Here is a 21,772-nt window from a genome sequence, read left to right on the forward strand (position 1 = left end):
TTATGGGAATAGGGTGGTGGTGTGGGCTTGGGTAGGGTGCACTTTCCAAGAGCCGGTGCAGACACGATAGGCTGAATGGCCTCTTTCGGCACTGTACATTCTATGATTCTATGAGCCGTCACCCTAAATCCTCGACCTACAGTCATCTGCAAGGGACTTGGTTGTTTTTTATTCTCCCTAAATCAGAACACTGAAGCTTTGGTGCGCAGTTCTGCTCTGGGGTTGGCTGATGTCAGCCAGCACAACACAGGGTCAGTGAGCTTCCTGACCTGTGGTCAGTCCAGTCAGTTTTGCTGGATAAATTTGTGGAGCTATTGCTGAGGTTTACACCTCTGATGTATGTCACTCAGTGGGGGAAAAGATAAGCTCATTCCCAGTAGGAACAATAAAGCATGCATTCTTGTCCTCATTCATTTGCAACACAATTCAGAGGAAAAGTTCCTGACCTTGGCTGGGTGTGTCTGCTTTCATCCACTGCTCATATGAGCCATGTTTACATTGCTGATTCCCAATAGTAAAATGCTTTACTATGACAATAATACAGGTCATAGGCCAGGGAAACATCTGGCCAATAACCAAACATAGTGCTTCATGTGGTTAGTCAAGGGACAGTAGAACATTATGGTCCTGCATATATTAGCTCCGCTCGGTGCACTTTCACTTTCTTCCACTACCATTTAGATAAAAGTTTGAGATAATTGCAGGGATTTGACGATTGGATTCGAAAATTGGCAATCTTGCAGTGTTATTTAAATCATGGAATTAAAACATAACCTTACATGACCTGCTGTGAAAATAAGAACACTTAATTATTACTAAACATTGTTCTTTTGTTTTAATATGTGACCTTTACTGTAAGTTAACACGGCTGGATGAGTCTCAAGAGCTGCCAAGTAATGACAAGAAGACCTCATGCTGCTAACGATTAAAAAGTACCTTTACTTACATGAAGAGAGAAGATTAAAATGCAAACATTCCATCTTTCCCTGCCAGTTCCTCCTCACAGTTGGATATTCAGGGTGGCGGGGTGCGAAGTGGGGTAGTAATTATTCAAATATCATAGGCGGGATTCTCCGAGCCTCAGCGGCGAATTCGCACTCGGCGTGAGGGTGGAGAATGGGGCGCCAGACCCCCGATCGGGTCCGACGCCTTCCCACAATTCTCCGCGGATCGGAGAATGGCCGCCAGTCACGCACGCGCGGTCAACATGGCACCAGTCGGGGGCCATTAAAAGAGGCCCCCGCGGCGATTCTCAGCAGGCAGCTGGCCGAGTTCCGGCTGGTGTGGTTCCCTCATTGTTCCACCCGGCGGGCACTCGGAGTGGCGACTGTGGACTCAGTCCACGGCCGCCCTGGTGGGGGGAGCGGGGGGATCCATCACCCGGGGGGGGGGTCTCCAGGACAGCCAGGTTTGATCGGGGGCCACCGATCGGCGGACGTGCGCAATCTGGGGTGGGGGGGGGGGGGGGCCTATGTTGTGGGGGCCGGCTTGCTATGTGGGTCCGCCATGTTGCCACCAGGGAAGTCCAGAATGATTCGCAGCCGTTTTCTCTCGGGCTTGGGGACATGGCCCCATTAACAGAGAATTCCGCCCCATATCTGCAGTTTCTTCATGTTCTTTTCCTCTTCATTCTTTGTTCAACTATCACATTTACCTGAGCATACCACCATTTATCAGCTCCACCCTTTATGTAGGAAGCTTTATTCCTTTTGACTGTTAGAATGGTTTTGATGTAAATCCCCCTGACGATATATATTCAGCCTCGCTCCTGGGTTTTCCGCTGGGAATATTGGCGGTGGGAATAATCTGAGTGATTTTGCTTGAGAATATAGGTGCGAAGAGAAAGAGTGCAGTAAGACAGTGGGAAGGGGTCAATTGGGATGGTGGGATGCTGTCCCATCAACTATTAATGACCTGTATTAATGACATTTTGAATCATGTCACCAAAGGACAGCATGTTAACGATATGGCGGCCCAAGGGCAGAATTTTGGCAATATCCTAGATGCTAGGTAGGGTGGAGGGGTGAGGGAAGAGAGAGAAAAGTCCTTGATCAGGAAACCTAACTGGAGTGGTCAAACCTACATTGAAAATTGCGAGCACAGAATTAACACGTTCAAAGACTTCGGAGACAAAGGGAGGTTGCATCTGGGGTAACAGTTTGCAGGGATTGCAGGACAAAGGTGGTTTTTTTGAGGAGCAGGTGCAGCTGATGTCAGTTTTGGAAGTGAAGATGACAGTCTCTGAGGAGAGAAATACATCTGCAATGTCAGTTGGATTGGAAAAAGATGCTGAAATAGAGGTCAGTTTCTATATGGATTGGGGCACATTGCAGAGAATTGTATTACCATTCACTGGAATTTAAATGCCAGCCTAAAACAACCATAGCTGACTAGACAAGCAGAATATGACAAAAACTGGCTTCAGGTGCGTCTTCATCTTATTGATGTTATGGAAATTACAGGTTGAAGCCATCAAATCATCACTTATGCGCATTGACCACAGCACGATGGGGAAAATGCATTTGAAGAAGCATTTCTCATTTTCATATAATAGATTCTGATGCCAATTTTTTCCCCAAGATAGAGAAAATACAATGCAAGAAGAAGCTTAAATATTGCTTTAAAAATTGCCAAGAGGTACCAGAAATATGGCTTTGATGAAACTGTAATTTGGAATGTATATTTACATTACATTTAAGATAACTGTGGGTGCAGAAAACTTGTGTTTTCTGTTGGCTGTCAAAGGAATCAGTGCTGCCCCATCAACTATTTACAACCTATATAAAAAAAAAATTATTTTTTTTTATAAATTTAGAGTACCCAATTATTTTTTTCCAATTAAGGGGCAATTTAGCGTGTTCAATCCACCTACCTTGCACATCTTTGGGTTGTGGGGGCGAAACCCACGCAAACACGGGGAGAATGTGCAAACTCCACACGGACAGTGACCCAGAGCCGGGATCGAACCTGGGACCTCAGGGCCGTGAGACTGCAGTGCTAACCCACTGAGCCACCAACAATCTATATTAATAACTTGCAGGATGGGGCTAATTGAATTGTAGCTAAATTTGCTGATGATACAGAGATAGATAGGAAAGCAAGCTGTGAGGGGGATACAAAGAGCTAGAATTACATGGAAGAGATGGGAAGAATGAAATGGAAAAATTCCTGGTTTCACAAAATCGAGAAAAATAGTTGCCAGATGGCCTCACAATGAATGCTTGGCTGAATTCGAAGAATGACTGAGCCATTTAGCTCAGAAGGAAATGTTGACACAGCTGGAGAAAGGAGTGCAAACCTTTGTTTGATTATCACCTCTATTGCCTTGTAATACATTATTCTTTGTTTGATGTGGGTTTTCAATGTCTATCTGTTTGCACAAGATTAAGAGGTCTGAAGTGGATAAAAGATTCTGACATAGCTGATATGGATGACTGATTAACAGCTTTATGTGAAGGTACTGGGCCAATGTTTTTCATAGGGAATGTTAAATCTTTTTCTTGGGTTGCTGACTGATAGTCTATTAATGGAACAGGCTGAGCTCCATCAAAATTGGAGGGTTATGAGAAAGAAAGACTGAAAAAATTGGATTTATACAGTGCATTTCGTGACCAGAGGATATCCCAAAGAACGTTACAGTGAGTGAAGTCGTTTTTGAAGTATAGTCACTGGTGTAATTCAGTATAGACAACAGCTAAGTTGCGCACAGCAAGCTCCCACAATCAGTAATGTGATAATGCCCAGATCATCTGAAATAAAAAATAACTGTTTCCTGTGACTGAAGGATTGACAACCAGAGGACAGGGATTTATGGTGAGTGGCAAATGAACTACAGATGACATGAGGACAAACCCTTCATTCAGTAAGTAGTTAAGATTTGGAATGCACTTCCTGAGAGTGCTGCAGCTACAGATTCAATATTGGTCTTCAAAAAGGAACTGGATAAATACTTGAAGGGGAGAAAAAATAGCAGGGATATGGGGAAAGAGGTGGTGGAACTAATTGAACTGCCTTTCGAAAGATGCAGTTCAGACTCATTGGGCTGAATGGTCTCCTTCTGTCTTGTAATATTCAATGGTTCTACAGTGCAGAAAGAAGAGTCTCCACCGACTCTTCAAAAGAACATTCTACCTCGGCCCACTCCCAGGCCCTATCCCTGTAACCCTGCGCATTGATCATGCCCAATCCATTTAACCTGTACATCTTCAGACTGTTCCTTGAAATATGAGCTGCAGGATTCTCCATCGGCAGGATCCTCCAGTTCACTGGAAGCGCACCCACACCCGCGAGTTTCCTGATGGCATGGAATGGCCACATTGGGAAACCCCATTGCCCGGTTACAGGAAGGGAGAATCCTGCTGCCGGTGGGGGCGTGCCGGAAAACGGGCTGGCGGGACGGAGAATCCTGTACGGGATCTTTTATGTCCACCTGAGAAGATGGCCTGTCTGATCCTTGCTTTGTTTAGCATCTCAGCTGAAAGATGGCACCTCCAACTGCAGTATTCCCTCAGTAGTGCAGCACCGGAGTGTTCACCTGCACAGTAAAATCTCTGTATCTGACTTGGGAATGCTCAATGTCTGAAATTGAAAAAGTGGGATTTCTCAATGCGAACATTCCTGGCATTGATGAGTTATAAGAAAAGCTACCATTCACCATTAGCGATTAAGTGGTAATGTCAATCCATGAGTCTTGTAATGGTCCCATCGATACATCTCCAACTGTGCCCTGTTAACACAATGTTGCTTAGCTCACTTGGCTGTGCAGAAAGCTAACAAGATTCACAGTTGTGTGCGCTTAGATGCAGAAGTCTGCTCGGCAGGCTGCGTGGCTAAGAAACCTATTTGTGGTTGATGGCTGTGTGTAATTATGAACCATTCCCTTCTGAACTTCCTTTGCCCCAGTTTGAATTGAAATGAAGATCGGGAATAATTGGCGTCCCAACGTCAAGGTTTACTCAATGAATATCTGCATCATCAGGAAGTAATGAGCTAAGGTCCCTGAACTAGTCCATAAATAACTGATTTCATAAATAAATATCACCACATGGACTTTGTTCTGAGCTAAGTATGGGGTTTCTAAGAGTTGTCAGACATTTCATTGTTCAGAACAGACTTTCGAAGGGAGATAAACCACAATGATTCATCCATCTCCTGTAATTTGACATTTTCTCCACGAGTTTTGTTTCCTAATAACTATTTGTTGTAACTTGCGACATGCGATCTCTAAGCGTATCATTTCTCCGTTACTGGGAGAGATTTGGAGTTTCCATTCTTAATTTACATGGAATGGGTTAATGGGCAAGGTTGCATTATGTACTCGGGGATCTAACCTATCAGATTTCCTAAACATACCACCAGGTTGCGTTGAGCACAAGAGCGCGGAATTGTTATACTCTTAAAATTGTTTTCCTTCCTCTTCTTTTTTTTTGGACATGTTTGTCAAGCACAAAGAACAAAAAAGTACAGCACAGGAACAGATCCTTCGGCCCTCCAAGCCCGTGCCGATCATGAAGTCCTAACTAAAAAAAACCTTCTGCCCTTACTCGGTCCGGATAAAGAGGTTTTTATTGAAGTTTTTACATTTTGTACACTATATATTCGGTGACAATAAATGTGTTGGTTGCAATGTACAGGTCATCTTCCTCTGTGCCGAACCCCCTCAACCCCCCTCTTCATTCATTGTTTCACGGTCCTTTCCTGAGTCCCTTGCTGTACAATGGTACAATGAGCAGTTACCTGCTATTTACAGGTGAGCAGTGCCCTACGTTTCCCCCCTTTTGCCATTTGGCTTCCCTCCCCCGATCCTGTTTTCGGCATTTCCTTAGGGGTTCCTTTTCTTGTGGTCTTGTTCTAGACCCCCTGGTCGCTGCATTGGCCATTTTCCAGCCTCACCATCCTCCCTTCCCTTTTTACAGCCTGCCCATCCTTTTTTATCCTCCCTCCCCATCCACCAAGCTTTGTGGAAGCCATCCCCTGACCTCGGATGGTGAACTTGATCATCTCCAGGTAGAGAAATTCCAGCCAGTCTGCAGCTGTGTGGTGCAGCTGATCGCCAGCCGAGCAAGATTCTCTGGCAGGCGATTAGGGAGGCAAAAGCAAGGCCGTCGGCCCTCTTCCCCGTGAATAGTTCTGGCTGATCCAATACCCTGAAGACTGTCAGCCTTGGGCACGGCTCCACCCTCACCCCCACAACCTTGGATATTGCCTCGAAGAAGGCTGTCCAGAACCAAACATGCCAGAACATGTGGATGTGGTTGGCCAGGCCTCCCTGGCAATGTTCACATTTGTCCTCCACCTCTGGGAAGAACCTGCTCATTTGCGTTCTTGTCATGAGGGGTTCTGTGCACCACATTCAGCTGCATGAGGCTTAGTCTTGTGCATGAGGAGGTGGAGTTGGCCCTGTTCAGTGCCTCGCTCTAGAGCCCCACCCTATTTCCATCCCTCGTTCTTCCTCCCTTTTTTCCTGTGTTTCGTCCACTGAGGAGCACATCTTTACTAAGAGTCGTACAAAGAGGTCTCCACAGTTTCCTTTCCCCAGACCGTCCGCATCCAGTAACTCCTCTCGCATTTTGCTTCTTTGGGTTTGTGGGTATGCTGTCGTCTACTTGCGGAGAAAGTTTTTGACCTGCAGAAGTCAGGGTTCGTTCCCATTTGATACTTCTAGTCTCTCTATCCGTTCCTTTCAGGTCGCTAGTCTTTCTTCCGTGTAAAAACCATCAGTGTCGCCCCCGATCTGTCTCCACCTCTTAAAGATGGCGTCAAGCATGACTGGTGCGAACCTCTGGTTGCCATAGATGGGGGCCATGATGGAAATTTCGATCAGAGCAAAGTGCTGCTTCATCTGATTCCAAGTTCTCAGGGCAGCTACCACCACTGGGCTTGTTGAGTGTTTTGCTGGGCGCGATCCAACGGCCACGGTGCTATCGAAAAGCAGCTTGCCGTGGCGCAGCGTGGATGATAAAAGCCAGGAGACTCCACTGTTGGGGGGGCATGTGGGGGTCTGGGGACCCTCCCATGGTGCGTTGGGGTTTGGAGGAGTCAGGGGCATCGGAGATCTGGACACCATTTTTAAATCTCTCGCTATAGTGAGGAGTTTCAGCGAGCAGAGCTCCTCGGTATAGAGAACGGGGCTATGTACATTCCCTGCTGAGGCCCCTTATTAAATGCGAGTGGCGTTGTATACACATGTGTTTCTCGGCGTGGCAAGCGCCGGGAAACATGCAGCTAAACGCACTCGCTATGGTACTTTGTTCCCATTTAGTTGAATCGTGCCCATTAAATTCTCTTGTGGAGATACGGTTCAACAGTACACAGAGACATTTGTTCTTCTAAAGTGACCACTAATCAGGCCTGAGCCTTGACCTGTTACCAATTCCTGATCTGAACAGGCCCACTGATCATGTGTATTGAGGTCTGACATTGAGAAAAGGATCAGAAATGGAACCACGGTTGAATTTGTCTTGTGGTGTCAGGCCTTGTATCTAATTATAGTGCCCCAGCTAATTTAATATCATGAGAAGTTGAACTTGGTATTTCCCAGATGAAGGTTTGAACTTGTTACCTGTGTAAAGATATTTAAAAATTATTTCCTTGATGGCAGAATTGACTCACCAATGATGGACACTCTGAATTCTCTGTGTGTGGTGCTGTCCATGAAGCAAAGTGTGGGTATATTAGTGACTCCTTCCTGGTCCTGCAAGTCAATGGTTGCTAGGCGGCTCTTAGAACTCCACTTCAGTCAATAATGGAACCCCCCCCCACCCAGCCTCTCTGTTTTTTCCTTCTGCCATCCATCTGCTCATAACCAGTGTCTCCAAATCCCTGTCAAGTGTTGTTCAGATTGAAACCTAGCAGATCTATGACTTTATCAGTTGCTTCCCATTTCAAGGTTCTCTGTGAGAGTGGTGCCAATGCATAGAGCATAATTTGTATAATTAGTTGATAAGTGTTGTGTTGTCGAGCTTATACAGCCCAGGAAAGTCTCAAGCTCAATCATCTGTCAACGTTGAGTCTGGTATGGTATCAGAGAAGGCATCACTGCCGTTGGAGGCAAAACAAAAAACGTCCTACTCCATCACTCTCTGACGAGTCCCGCTAGAGATGTGTCACCAGAAAGACAGGCTCAGCTGTGTCGCCTCCAGTCGTTGAGTAACCTGTCAGTCAAACCTGGAACTATGTCTCAGTAAGGCACTTGATGCCTTCTGAGGAACTAGAGAGAGGGAGAAAGTGATGGATAGCCACCTGGGCAACGTATTGCACAGATACCCAGGGAGACAGACCTCAGCTAAGAATCCGACCTTCAGGAGGTGAAAAAGCAGGCAAAGTAAAAACAGCAAGAATATAAGAATCAAGTCAGAGGGGGAAATAATGATGAGCAAACAACCATTTCAATATGGCCTATATGAGTACAGTACTAGCTTTTGTTCTGATTGTCTGAATAAGTGATGTACGAGTGAAGCTGGCTCAGACTCTGGCACTATATTAATCTTTAACATCCATGGACAACTGCTGTTAATTTATCATAATGACCCCAGACTCACAGGAATGAAGAATGCTGAGGATAGAAATTTATATTCTGCCTGCTTTAGCGTTAGGATTGTAGGACTTAGAAGTGGGAGTGGGCTATTCGGCCCTTCGAGTTTGCTCCACCATTCAATAAGATCATGGCTGATTTGGTTCTGGTCTCGACTCCACTTTCCTGTCTGTCCACATAATCCTTGATTCCCTCATCAAACAAAAGTCTGCCTAACTCTGCTTTGAATAATTCAATGACCCAGTCACCACTGCCTTTTAGGCAAGTGATAGCCACACACTAACAAGTCTCTGAGAGAAGAAAATTCTCATTTCCGCATTAAAAGGGAGATCTCTTATTTTTAAACTGTGCCCCTTAGTTTAATCTCCCCCACAAGTGGAAACATCTCCCAGTATCTATCCTATTGAATCACCTCAGGATCGTATATGTTTCAATAAGGTCACCACTCATTCTTCTAAACTCCGGTGAGCATAGGTCCAACCTGTTCAACCTTTCTTCATAAGGTAAGACGCTCACGCCAGGAATGTGTCACATGAACATGGATTGTCCTCAAGCCAAATTGTGCTGTGCACTGCTGAATAGTAAATCCTCATGTCGGATCATTTCATCAAGTTGAATCAATTTTAGTGTGTTCATGTGAGAGCACGCACAACAAAACTGTATTGTGTTTCCTCCGGGTGCTCCGGTTTCCTCCCACAGGCCCCAAAAGATGTGCTTGTTCAGTGATTTGGACATTCTGAATTCTCCCTCAGTGTACCCGAACAGGCGTCGTAGTATGGCGACTACGGGATTTTCATAGTAACTTCATTACAGTGTTAATGTAAGCCTACTTGCGACACTAATAAAGATTATTATTATAAGACATGTGTACTGGTTGTATTAAATTGTGGGCGGAACTTGATGTCCCTATCACAGCTAGGGTGGCACCGTAAAATACAGCAAGCCGTTCAAAATCCCTTAACTTCAACGGAAGATCCCGCTAGTGGGAGGGGTTGTGATTTTCCACCCTGTATCTTCTTGGCAGTGCATAATAAATATTAAAGATTGAGTTGTTGCTGGTTAAAGTATTCACCTGCCCAATGTTGTCCTCAGTCTTACTTGTGTCAACTGTAGCTCAGGTGGTATCATGCTTGCCTCTAAGTCAGAAAGTTGCGGGTTTAAGTCCCCTCCAGCACTTCAGCTTACTCCGGGCTGACACTCCAGTGCAGTAGCGAGGGAGGCAAGCTGTGCTCAAGTTGTCAGGAAATAGATTCTGCCACATACGTGCTTGAAGAATCTGGCAGATGGGTTGTTCAGAGGTTTTTGCTCTCTTTCCTCCACCTCAACTTCACCTCTGCATCCCAACAAAGTCTCCAGATTTCAGGCCTCCCCCATGATCTTTCTTCATTTTGGACGGTCTCAAACCAGGGCTTCCCAGGGGCCAGTGGGAATGCTTGAGGACATCCCTCAAGTGTTTCTGCTGTCTTCCTGGGAGCCTCCTGCTGTGACCAGGTTCTGAGTAAAGCAATTGTTTTGAGAGTTTGGTGTTAGGAATACAAAAACATTACAGGCAGCACGGTAGCATACGTGGCTAGCACTGTAGCTTCACAGCGCCAGGGTCCCAGGATCAAGTCCCCGCTGGGTCACTCTCTGTGCAGAGTATGCACGTTCTCTCCGTGTCAGCGTGGGTTTCCTCCAGTTTCCTCCCACAGTCCAAAGATGTGCAGGTTAGGTAGATTGGTTATGCAAAATTGCCCTGAATCTCCAAAAATGTTAGGAGGGCTTATTGGGTTATGGGATGGAAGTGAGGGCTTAAGTGGGTTGGTGCAGATTCAATGGGCCGAATGGCCTCCCTCTGCACTCTATGTTCTATGTATGTATCTATGTATTTCCCATCAGCTGAGCTGGTTTTGAGCAATCGATATCTTAATGCTGGGCAAATTGGCTTGGGAGAGGTTGTTGCAATTGGACCCATTTTCCTGACAATGGATGTGGAGAATCTTTTGAAGGCAGCACTGGGGGTACTTCCCCAGTGCTTCGAGATGCTTGCTTTAGGTTGTCCAAGTATCTGAAGCATATAGAAAATGTTTGCTTTTGAGTTTTTATTCTGTAGGTAAATTAAGTCTGAGTAAGGATTCACTTCAGTAATATCCTTCATTAACTGACTTTTTGGAATAGAACAAACCTGGGTTCCAATCAAAGCTGCACTGCGATGAAGGTATTTTTGAATGCTGTCTATAAGTGTTTTAGGTGATGTGATTTTAACCAGTTTCATGTGTGTTCCTCAGGGCATGAGTCTATATAGTACATAATTGATATTCGAATTGAGTATCATTCGGGCGACTAGCATGAGAAATGGAACAAGTGCTGCTAAAATATTGGGCACGATCTACCCAAATGGGAACAGAGTCCCACAACAAGTAGATTTAACCGGGTGTTTCCCAGCGCTTGGAGCGCCGAGAAACCCTATGGTATCGAACAGGACTCTGCTCCCAATTGGGTAGATTCGGGGCCTCAGCAGGGAACTCCCTGACGCGGCCGCACTTAGTCCCATTTCTTGCACTGAGGAGCTCCAGTTGCCATAACTCCTCAGTGCAGGAAGTGTTCAGCAACCTTTCAGCCCCTGACGCGACCACCAAAACCTTGCCAAAGCCCAACTTACCCATAAGGGAGTCCTCGGGGCTCCCCTCACACCCCACCGCACTTGCAAGGGGCACCCCTGGGCTTGATCCCCAGTGCAGGAAAATACCAGCCTGACACTTTGGCTGTGCCAGCCTGGCACCCTGACAGTGCCCCTGCCACCTGGCAGTGTCACGTGGCAGAGGACAAGTACCTGGGGTCTTCAATCCCCTGATAATCCCCCATGGGTGCCGTTCTCTCTGGTCTCCGTTTGGGGACAGCAAGAAGTCTTACAACACCAGGTTAAAGTCCAACAGGTTTGTTTCAAACACGAGCTTTCGGAGCGCAGCTCCTTCCTCAGGCTGCGCTCCGAAAGCTCGTGTTTGAAACAAACCTGTTGGACTTTAACCTGGTGTTGTAAGACTTCTTACTGTGCTCATCCCAGTCCAACGCCAGCATCTCCACATCATCCGTTTGGGGAGACCAGCGCTGAACGGCGCTCGCCCGAGATCTCTGAAGCAAAGGGGTTAGATTCCAATGCTTCGAATAGATCATAAGAGAGCATATTAGAGTGAGACTAGCTGTCTCACTTTAAATGCAAATTTGCATAATAGTGATCCTGCCCACAATGGGCGGGATGCAGATCGTGACGTCTCGCGAGATTGCGTTTTATCTCGTGAGGCATGGAAAGCCGGGTAGATCCTGGAAAAGGGACCTCCCGGCATCTACTGACCGCTCCGTGCTGATTTTTGTGTGCAACGTGGCTGGTAGATCACACCCACTGGGTTTTGGGTTGAAGCATATTAGTGGGATAGGGTAGAATGACCTTTACTCTGCCATGCACTTAACCTGAAAACGTTTGATGCTGATAATGACACAAAAGTTGTTCCAATTCCCATTAACCTTGAAGAACACAAGCAACTGCGTAACAAACATTCTGTTCCTATTGGCTGCGTTTCTGCCTATCTTCTTTACAACACTCAATAGTGATAAAAAGCAGAAACAGGGGACACTGTGTTTTATGATCGCTGTCATGATGAGCTTACCTGTAAGTGCTGTTTCCCATTTACTGACTATCACACTCCTTTGCCAGTCAATTAAATACCTGTAACAATCAGAAAGATTGTGAGGACCACAAAAAGGCTTTGTGGTGCAGATTGTGACTCAAAGGCAGCTGCACATTCAGTTCTTCATATACTTCAGCAATGTGGCATCTGCTCCACAGTATCCACAGCACCAAAAGCCTTTAGATCACTATTAAAGAAGCACTTGTAGAAACGGCTTTGCATTATACACAGACCATTAGAGAGGGGTCGCAGAAGCTTTATGCTGAGGGATTTTTTTCTCTCTCCCCCTTTGTACAATAACTGCCTTTTCCAAGCTATAAATTGAACTGTTAATTCTATAATGTGTCATTTGCCTGCTGTTAATGTTGTACAGGTCACAGTGAGTTGTAACTGTTGTCTCGAAACAGGTTGATCTTGTTCTCTGTAGACCTATTGACAAGAGTATAAAAGATTTTTTATCAGTGTTTCATGCTTTGAACTTTAACACCCTGGTTCATCATTGGTTTCTCGGGCATTGTAATGACACATTTGGCTACAGTGCTGCATCACACAATGCAGTGTGGAATATTTGCTTCACTTTTGAACACATCAATCTAGGCATTCCTTCTATAGTGTACTGTTCAACACATAGGTCTCATGGTAGAGGACAGCAAGCTCCTTATTACCTCATGGCTGGCACGGGACAGTCCATTAGTTGCTAGAAGTGTTTACAACACAGGATATGGAAACATTGAATAATTTTTCAAAAAATCTGTGGAAATGTCATCAAACATCTGAAAGTACAGTACAAGGAATAACAGGGGAGCCTGTCCATTGTTCTTGGCCTTTAACTATGTTTACAGTACATGAGTCAAACAATTCAAAGGATTCACCTCAGCTTCATAAACAGCACTTTCCGCTTAAACAAGAGAATGGAAAGAACAATATAAATTGCGTCCCTGCCTGACTACTGTGGGATCACTTAATTCAGCAGGGAGCTGTTAATTCCCCCATTAAAAAGAGAGGGATGGTTTGTAAGATGGGGGAATGTTAACAAATACTTTTCAGCACAAGAAACGTGTTGCTACATTTAATGCAAATTTTGCTTAATGTAACCTGGGATATTTAACTTGTGAGAAATATTAATTTGTTGTAACGCTATGTTGTACACAATTCACACAACAAGCCCAACAGTATTGGTGCTTTTAATTCTCTTTTTAGCGATTAGTTTCTCTGTTACAAATCCTCTCGCAAGGGACTCACTGTGACATCCCCATACAACTGGGCAAGTGCATTTATTTTCCTTTAGTCCTCTCTTAGTGCCACCCTGTGGTTTGACACGAAGGAGGGAAATCTCAGTGAGACAAAATATGATCTGACAGAGATATGGAATGAGAAAAAGGCCAACCGACACACTCTTTCCGTTGGTTACCCTTCACGCAAGATGGATTGTCATGTCTCAGTGACTCACTTTTAATATTCCAGCCATGGCATGATAAAGGCCTCATTGTCCTGAGGTGAAAGTGGTAAATTGATTTAAATGATTTATTTGGGGGAATGATGGTGGGCAGAGTAATAATTTCACTGGACTAGTAATCCAGAGGCCTAGGCTCGGGAATTATGAGTTCAAATCTGTGGTGGCTGGTGGAATTTGAATTCAAGCAATGAATCTTGTATTGTAAAGATAGTTTCAGTCATGGTGACCATGAAACTATCACCAATAGTTGTAAAGACTTATCTGGTTCACTAATATCCTTTAGTGAGGGAAGTAGAACCGTAGAAATGATGCAGCACAGAATGGGGACATTCGGCCCATCTTTTCCATGCTCACTCAAAGACACCCTGGTGCCCTTTCTAATCCCATCTTCCTGCAGCCAGCACATAGCCCTACAGCTTACAGCACTTAAGGTGAAGTTCCAGGTACTTTTTAAAAGAGTTTAAGGTCTCTGCCTCCACCAGCACCTCTGGTAGCAAAATTCAGACACTTAGCACCACTGCTTAAAAAAGGTTTTTCCTCATGTCCCCATTAATCCACTTAGCTTGAACCTATGACCCCTGGTTTTTGAACACTCTCCCAAGGGAAATAGGTCCCCCTTGCCGACTGTACCTCTATCCCTTATAATTTTGTATACCTCTCTAATCTCTTCTCGTAGCTACAGTTCTCCAGTCCTGGCAACACTAGTAAATCTTCTCCACACTCTCTGACTTGAGCTAACAAGATTAAGGGCTGCATTACTCAACTTTACGCGACGTCTTAGAGGCATCACCAGGACAAAGGGCCCTCATCGTTTTCCTCGTATTTCCCCTTTGTTCTGCAAGGTGAATGGAAGGAGAAGGTGAGGACATGTTGAGCAACACCAGTGCTTTAGGAGAGAGGGACAGGAGAGTGAGGGAGGGGATCTCTTCCTCTCCCACCCTCTATGGGTTCTAAATATCTCCCCCTATGGATCCCCTTCATCTGGACCTCCAGTGCTGCGTTTGAGAGCTTAAACACCCCCTCCCTCTGTTCCCGAGTTATCCTAGACCTTGTCATTGTGTGTCAGCCGGAACATTCCACATCTTCGGTGGAAGTGAGTGAGTGGAGCCTGCACTTGCTGCTCCATGAGAACTGTGTTAATCAACACCTGGGTCTGTTTTAGCATTTCCAGACAAATTCAAATTATGGTGATCACCAATTGACCAAAATTGTGTGCTCAAGCCAGACTTGTATTACTGTCACAACAACTATACACCATCTGTTTTCATCAAAATAACTTACAAGGCATTGCTTTCAAAATTAGACACCCCCGTTGAATATAACATTTAACAAATGACAACAAATGAAAAATACGTATCCATATTAGAACTATGTTTTGGATTAAAATGAAGCATAAATATTCTTTTCCAAGGACTAAGAGCCCATTAAAGACCAGTTGAAAGTCAAACAGGTGCTTTGTGTCGACTGTGACAGATTGTAATGCAAATTAAAGATTGTCCATTTGCTTCTATTTTTATTAAGAGCTTGGTGTCTGAAAATATTTGTGAACCCATTAGGGGTGGTACCAATACGTTTCAATTAGCCTCTAAGCATGCAGTAATTACTATCATTATTAGCCAGAATCTCTACTCATTGAAATAAAATAGAACATTTTGGAACACACAAATAGCAGTGATTATTGTTCTGTTACCTTTCTCCATCTTGTAGCACAATTCACACCATTTTTATCCCCTTGGCTAGGTCCTTGATATTTTGGATTGGTTTCTCTCTGCTCCCTGTGGATAAATTTAAGATCCCTCAACATATTTCAAGAGGTCAGCTAAGTATTAAGAAACTCTAATGATCAAGGAGCTAGTAGTCCAACTTTGTTATGTATCAGAGAATGCATCCCTACGAGTGGAATATCACATGATCTGTAGAGACATCAGCAGAGTGTTTTTTGCGTATGCTTTAGCCCTCCGTTTTAATTTGAATGAGCAACATCCCCAATAAAATATCTGATCACTTTTGTAAGAATACAAGAGTGGAGCACCATCATACTGTTTCTCTCTTCGGCAAACTCAAGAGAAAACTGGGGACGAGGATCGCGGCAAAAAAACAAAATTGGTAAAAGAAAATCATCAACAAACGCAGTGAAGATGGCGTCAAGAGCAGAGAAAGATTCTTGGGACCGGACTCTCACACATTGGGTGAAGCACAGATGCGATGCTGAAAGATTTAAAAGACAAAGGGAATCCAACTATGAGTAAGAAGAACTACAGTTCGAGACTTGCTCGCTGTTGAAATGGGTAGAGTCTGGGTTGCAGGGACTGCACACATGGCGAAGTGAAATGGACTGCGGGAACGGGGATTCAGAAGTCTTCCGATCTTGTACAGGCCACCACTCAGGTAAAAGTCAGACCACAGTCGAACAAAAAGGAAAATAATTTGAGGTTATATTGTGGAAAGGGTGATTGCTTGTGCAATACATCCAAAAGTAATGGAAGGGAGGAAGTTGGTTGAAGTATAGGCCCAGGAGCCGGTATCCGGAATAATGGGAAAACAGACGCCATGGATGCATTTGATAAAGACTGAAAATTGGAACTCATATGAGGAGAGATTCCAATTGCGAATCAAACACCGAAGGACCTGACGGTCACAACATTTCTCAGTTCAGTAGGGCATAAAACTTTTATGCTGCTACAAAACTTCATTCGTCCAGCAAAACCTAACGATAAGACTTATATCACACACGTAGGACATTTAATATCGTAAATCAGAGAAATATGCAAAAGGTGATGCTTTGTTAAGATTGCCGTTACAAATAAAACAAGAACCTGAAGAAATGTGTTAACATCCTTTATTTCTCACTCATGGATAGTGTACCTGTGACTTCATCTCAAGGTCAGTGATACACAAGGACCGATCCAGTGATGGGGAAGGTGATGGACTTGGTCCAAAAAGGAATCACCGCAACAATTCAGAACTCAAGCCCTACATCAGTCGAAGTTGTGAGTTGACAGTCCAGAATGGACTTTTATTATGGGGGATCCAAGTGATTATTCCTCTGTACTTACATAATGAAGTCCTTGACCAACTGCATGAGGGACTTCCTGGTGTGGCAACGATGAAGGAACTGGCTTTTAGTTACTTTTAGTGGCCGGGATTAGACTCTCAAATCAAAGAGAAAGTGGGGCAATGTGAGTCCTGTAGAAAACGAAGAAACACTCCACCACTGAAACCCTTACATTCATGCAAATGGCCGACACAACCATGGCAGAGAATACACATAGAACACACATGTTTCTAGTGATTGTGGATGAGCACTCTAAATGGCCGGATGTAGTAATTACAAAACCCATGACTACCGAACTAACTATTGAGAAGCTGGACAAAATATTCTCAAGGTTGGTACGCTGGAGCAGGGCTTAAGTGACATTGGTACTCAGTTTACTTCTAAAGATTTACCATAAGAACATAAGACATAGGAGCAGAATTAGGCCACCCACTCGGCCCATTGGGTCTGCTCTGCCATTCAATTATTGCTGATATTTTTTTCATCCCCATTCTCCTGCCTTTTCCCCTTATCCCTGATCCCCTTATTAATCAAGAACCTATCTATTTTGAGGACTACTTAAGAAGAAATGGTATACAATACATAGAATCAGATCTGTGCCATCCTGTAACAAATGGATTGCCAGAACCATTTGTACGGCCATTTAAATATTCCATCAAGGCACCAAAGGACCAAGGTATGTTGGCAATAAGAGTGAACAATTCCTAATGTCTTATTGGAACACCTCACACTCAACAACAGAGTTCACCAGCAATGCTGCTGTTCAAAAAGAAACTGAGAACACAGTTTGATTGTTGATACCATCTGACACTTCAGAGATTGTCAAACAACACCAATAAGCACAGATTACTAGGAGGGAACAAAACTCTAAAAGGTGAGTATTCACTCAAGGAGAGAGCGTGCTAGCGGGGTGCTACACCACCAATGGGAAATGAGTACCCACTGTCAGCATTGCAAAAAAAAGGTCTCAACATCATACACCACACAGGCAGATGACGAAAGAGTTTGGCGATGCCAGACTGACCAAATATTAGCTTCATGAAGTGAAGTCGTTGGAACTTCTCAAGAAGTATTTCCCTTGGGAAATCTAAACAGTGATACTTCTGAACAGAATCCAAACACAGCTACAAGTTCTGATTCTATTTCTGAGGACTTTTCAATACCTATAGAGGTGGACACTGTAGTAATATTTCAGGAAGTACCACCCACTGAAGGAAGAGAGGACACTTCCAAGGTCGCAAGAAGCCAAGTTTGAGAATGTCAAGTACAAACCAAAAGAAATAGAATCCCTACTGTGTAGAAGGAAGCCATTTGGCCCATTGAGTCGGCACCGACGCTATGAAAGAACACCCTACCTAGGCACAGCCTATCTCTGTAACTAGTAACCCCACCTAAACTTTTGGACACTAAGGGGCAATTTAGCATGGTCCAACTTGCATAGAATGTTAAGAAAGTTGTTGTTGTACTAAAGTAAAGGGGAGGGGAGTTATGTATCATAGAATACGACCCTGCTGGTGGAACATCATGTGATGTGTAGTGATGTCAGCAGAGTATTTTTGTGCGGCCTGCAGTTCTCCATCTTAGATTGTACGAGCAACATCTCCTAATAAAACGTATCATCGTGGTTGTAAGAATCCAAGTGTGCACCTCCATACCCTTTGTCTTTGCGGCAAACTCAAATATATGACAAACGTATCTGTGTTTAAGATGCTTTAGAACAAATGGACTGTGATACCTATATTGTAGGGTGTAATGCCCCATTGGCAACCCAAAGCGAGTGGGAACTGTTGGAAACAGTGTCCTAAATCCAGCTATCTAAAAAGCAGTGATATCTGAAAATCTGACATTTCTTTTAAGCTGCCATGCATGAATGTCTTATTATGTTTAGGTCAGCAAAATAGCTCCGGGTGGTCCGAGCGACTCCACCTTCCCCAAAACCTGGCGAGATGTGAAATCCAGGGCAGACTATTGCTGATTTGACATGTCGATGTACCTATGCCACTTTAAGTATGGGGAGCGAGACATTCCAGAAAAAAGAAAGTGATGCACGTAGGCCAGGATTCTCCGAGCCTCCGTGTCGAAATCACACTGGGCGCGGGGGCGGACAATGGGGCGTCAGACCGCGATCGGGTCCGACGCTGGGACGCAAACCTCCAGCAACTGGAGAATTGACGCCAGTCGCGCTCGTGCGGTCGGCGCGGCGCCGGTCGCGGGCCATTGAAAGAGCGATTCTCCGCAGTCGACCGTCCGAGTTCCCACCGGTGTGGTTCATGTACGGTTCCACCCGTCGGGAGCTCGGCGTTGCGGCTGCGGTGGCTGTCCTGGTGGGGGGAATCAATCTCCGGGCGGACCTCCGTGATGGCCAGGTCCGTGATCGGGGGCCACCGATCAGCAGGCGCATGTGATCTGCTTCTACCGCACCAGCCCGCTGTGTGGCTCTGCCATGTTGCACAGGGCCGGCGCGGAAGCAGCCGCCGCAAGCATTCGCGGACCTGCGGCCGGCAGTGCAGGGCCGCGTACGGCAGCCAGAGCTGCATGGAGTACTCCGGCGCCGTTCTGGCCCCCTGTGGGCCAGGCAATCGCTGGGCCAAGAGGCCTGTTTACGCCGGCGTCAACACTTAGCCTCTGTTTGGAAGAATCCCGGCTATAATATCTGTCGCAGGAGAAGGACACAAAATGTAGACAAAGCCTAAATTACTAAACACAATCCAGACTCATTGCTGAAAACTAAAATGCAATCATTTCTATGTGCAATGATCGTATCTTCTTCAGTGTAATCATTTTGCTTCTTGTAATGATGCACTTTCACAGACTTCACTAGAAACACAAAAGGTATTTCTTAATCAGAAAAACTGTACACCAGTGGCTGCCGTTAGTCCCCTACATGTTTTCTCCCAAGAGAGTGCTCCAACCCCTGGGGCGATTACCCAATCCAGAAGTAAAAGACAGTTTGCACCAGTGTTCTTATTTCCCTATTTTACTGTTTTTGCCTTCTGGGTCGTTCTGCACCCAAATTGGCCACGCAAGTCAGGTGACCCATACTCTGCTGTGTTGCCCTTAAAGAGAAAATCACCACCAATCACCAAACCTTTCCAAAACATTCCCTGAAAATATTTGTATTACCCGAGATGGTTTGGACCACACGACCATAAGACTTGGGAGCAGAAGTAGGCCACTCAGCCCATCGGGTCTGCTCCGCCATTCAATGAGATCATAGCTGATCTGATATAATCCTCAACTCCACTTTTTCGCCTTATCCCCATAACCCTTTATTCCCTCACTGATTAAAAATCGGTCTATCTCAGCCTTAAACAATTTAACATACTTAACAACCCAGCTTCTACAGCACTCTGCAGTAAAGAATTTCACATTCACTACCCTGCGAGAGAACAGGGTCCTTGTGGGTTAGATGTAACGAAGAGGGCAATTTTGTTCCTCAATGCCATTAGTTTTGGGAGCTAGAATTCTGCCTCAAAAGCCTTCTGAAGTTAAATATTTTACGTGGCTATTCTTTTCAGTACAAGGGTCAAATTGCAATGACTGCAGTTTATTTTGGAAAATTCAATTCCCAAGAGTTGTATGTACCAGCAACTGGAATATTACCAAAATAGGGCTTCTCAGTCTCAGCAAAAGTATTTAATAGCAGAATTGAAGCTCAAAACCAGAATTTTTTCTGCTCATAATTAGTTATTGCGCAGTCCAATTGGTTCACTGGAAACATCTTATCCTCGTTTTTTGAGAGACTACAATAGTCTTGATCTAATGTGAAATATGTTGCACATTTGGATAAAAGTTCAGCCGCAATTAGAATTGAAAAGGGTGGATGAGAAGTCAAATGCCCTTTGAAGCACAGATCTTGGAGAAGTTCCATCAATGAGTCTAACAGAATTAGTCATTACTTCCTTTGAAATCTGAATGAATGAAGTTTGCAAACGGTGCAAAATGAAAAGGGGGCAGACCTTTTGACACAGCTGGATGCTTATTGGAGCCTTGGGAAATCTGTTTAAGAAGCTCAGTATTGAGAGACATTGAGTGCACAATCTGAGCCGATTTTACATCCTGTAGATGTAGATGTAGTCACTTGCACTGTATTTACACTTTAGTCAAGTTTGATGATCGTGGAAAAAAAACAAGTGTGCTCCAAACTTAGACGCTCCTCCCTACCTTACGCCAACTTCATCCTGTCTGCACACTCATGTTAACTCTGGAGCGAGTGAGAAGAGGTTTGCAAGAATACTGCCAACTGTGGAAAATTGCAGGTGTGAAGAGAGATTGGATAGGCTCGAGTTGCTTTCCTTAGGACAGAGGAGGCTGAGGGGTGACCTAAGAGGTGAAAAAATTATGCTGGGCCCAGACAGGAAAGACTTGATTCCCCCTTGCTGAGGGGTCAATTACCAGGGGACATAGATTTAAGGTGTTTGGCAGATTGAAGGTATTTTCATCTATATACAGAATGGAAATGGGCAAACAACAAACGCAACAGTTAACCATGCGCAATTCCCCCTTAGCACCACCTTTTGCAACCAGCAACCCCCCCCCGCCAAACCCAAACAAAACCCGAAAACCCACCCCGGCACTGACGTGCTACTACTCTTAAAGAAGTCAATGAACAGCCTCCGCCTTGTGGAGAATCCCTCCTTTGCCCCTCTTCTGGTGAACCTGATGTTTTCTAGGTGGAGAAACTCTTGCCAAGTCGGCCACCCATGCCCCGCTTTCGGCGGCTCTGAGTCCCGCCAACACAACAAGATCCGCCTCCCGGCTGTCTGGGAGGCAAAGGCTATCACGTCAGCCTCTCTCCCCATCTGCACTCCCATATCCTCTGACACCCCAAACAACACCACCCACAGGTTTGGCGCCAGTCCCAAGATCTTTAACTTTATGTTCACAAACTCTTTCCAGTACCACTACAACTTCAAACATGCCCAAAACATATGGTTCACCGGACTGCCTGCACTCCACCCACACCTATACTCCACCCGTGGAAAAAAATGACTCATCCTAGACCACGTCATATCAGCTCTATGAACTACCTTAAACTGTCTGAGACTACGTCTTGCACACAA

The 21,772-nt window shown here is 44.9% G+C and overlaps 1 protein-coding gene and 1 long non-coding RNA gene across 5 annotated transcripts in view; one reads left to right on the forward strand and one right to left on the reverse strand.

Annotated features, from left to right (window-relative positions):
• The window catches only part of LOC119971187, a 44,263-nt gene extending 43,122 nt beyond the window's left edge, over positions 1–1,141 (reverse strand). For all 3 annotated transcript variants that reach the window (XR_005461778.1, XR_005461776.1, XR_005461777.1), the window contains exon 1: positions 947–1,141. This is a non-coding gene — a long non-coding RNA (uncharacterized LOC119971187). The remainder of the gene's footprint in view (positions 1–946) is intronic.
• LOC119971165 (1-phosphatidylinositol 4,5-bisphosphate phosphodiesterase beta-1) overlaps positions 1–21,772 on the forward strand; it is a 983,652-nt gene that overhangs the window by 331,103 nt on the left and 630,777 nt on the right. The gene's annotated exons all lie outside the window — the stretch shown is intronic.

Source organism: Scyliorhinus canicula, chromosome 1 (assembly GCF_902713615.1).
Source record: "Scyliorhinus canicula chromosome 1, sScyCan1.1, whole genome shotgun sequence".
Taxonomy (NCBI): domain Eukaryota; kingdom Metazoa; phylum Chordata; class Chondrichthyes; order Carcharhiniformes; family Scyliorhinidae; genus Scyliorhinus; species Scyliorhinus canicula.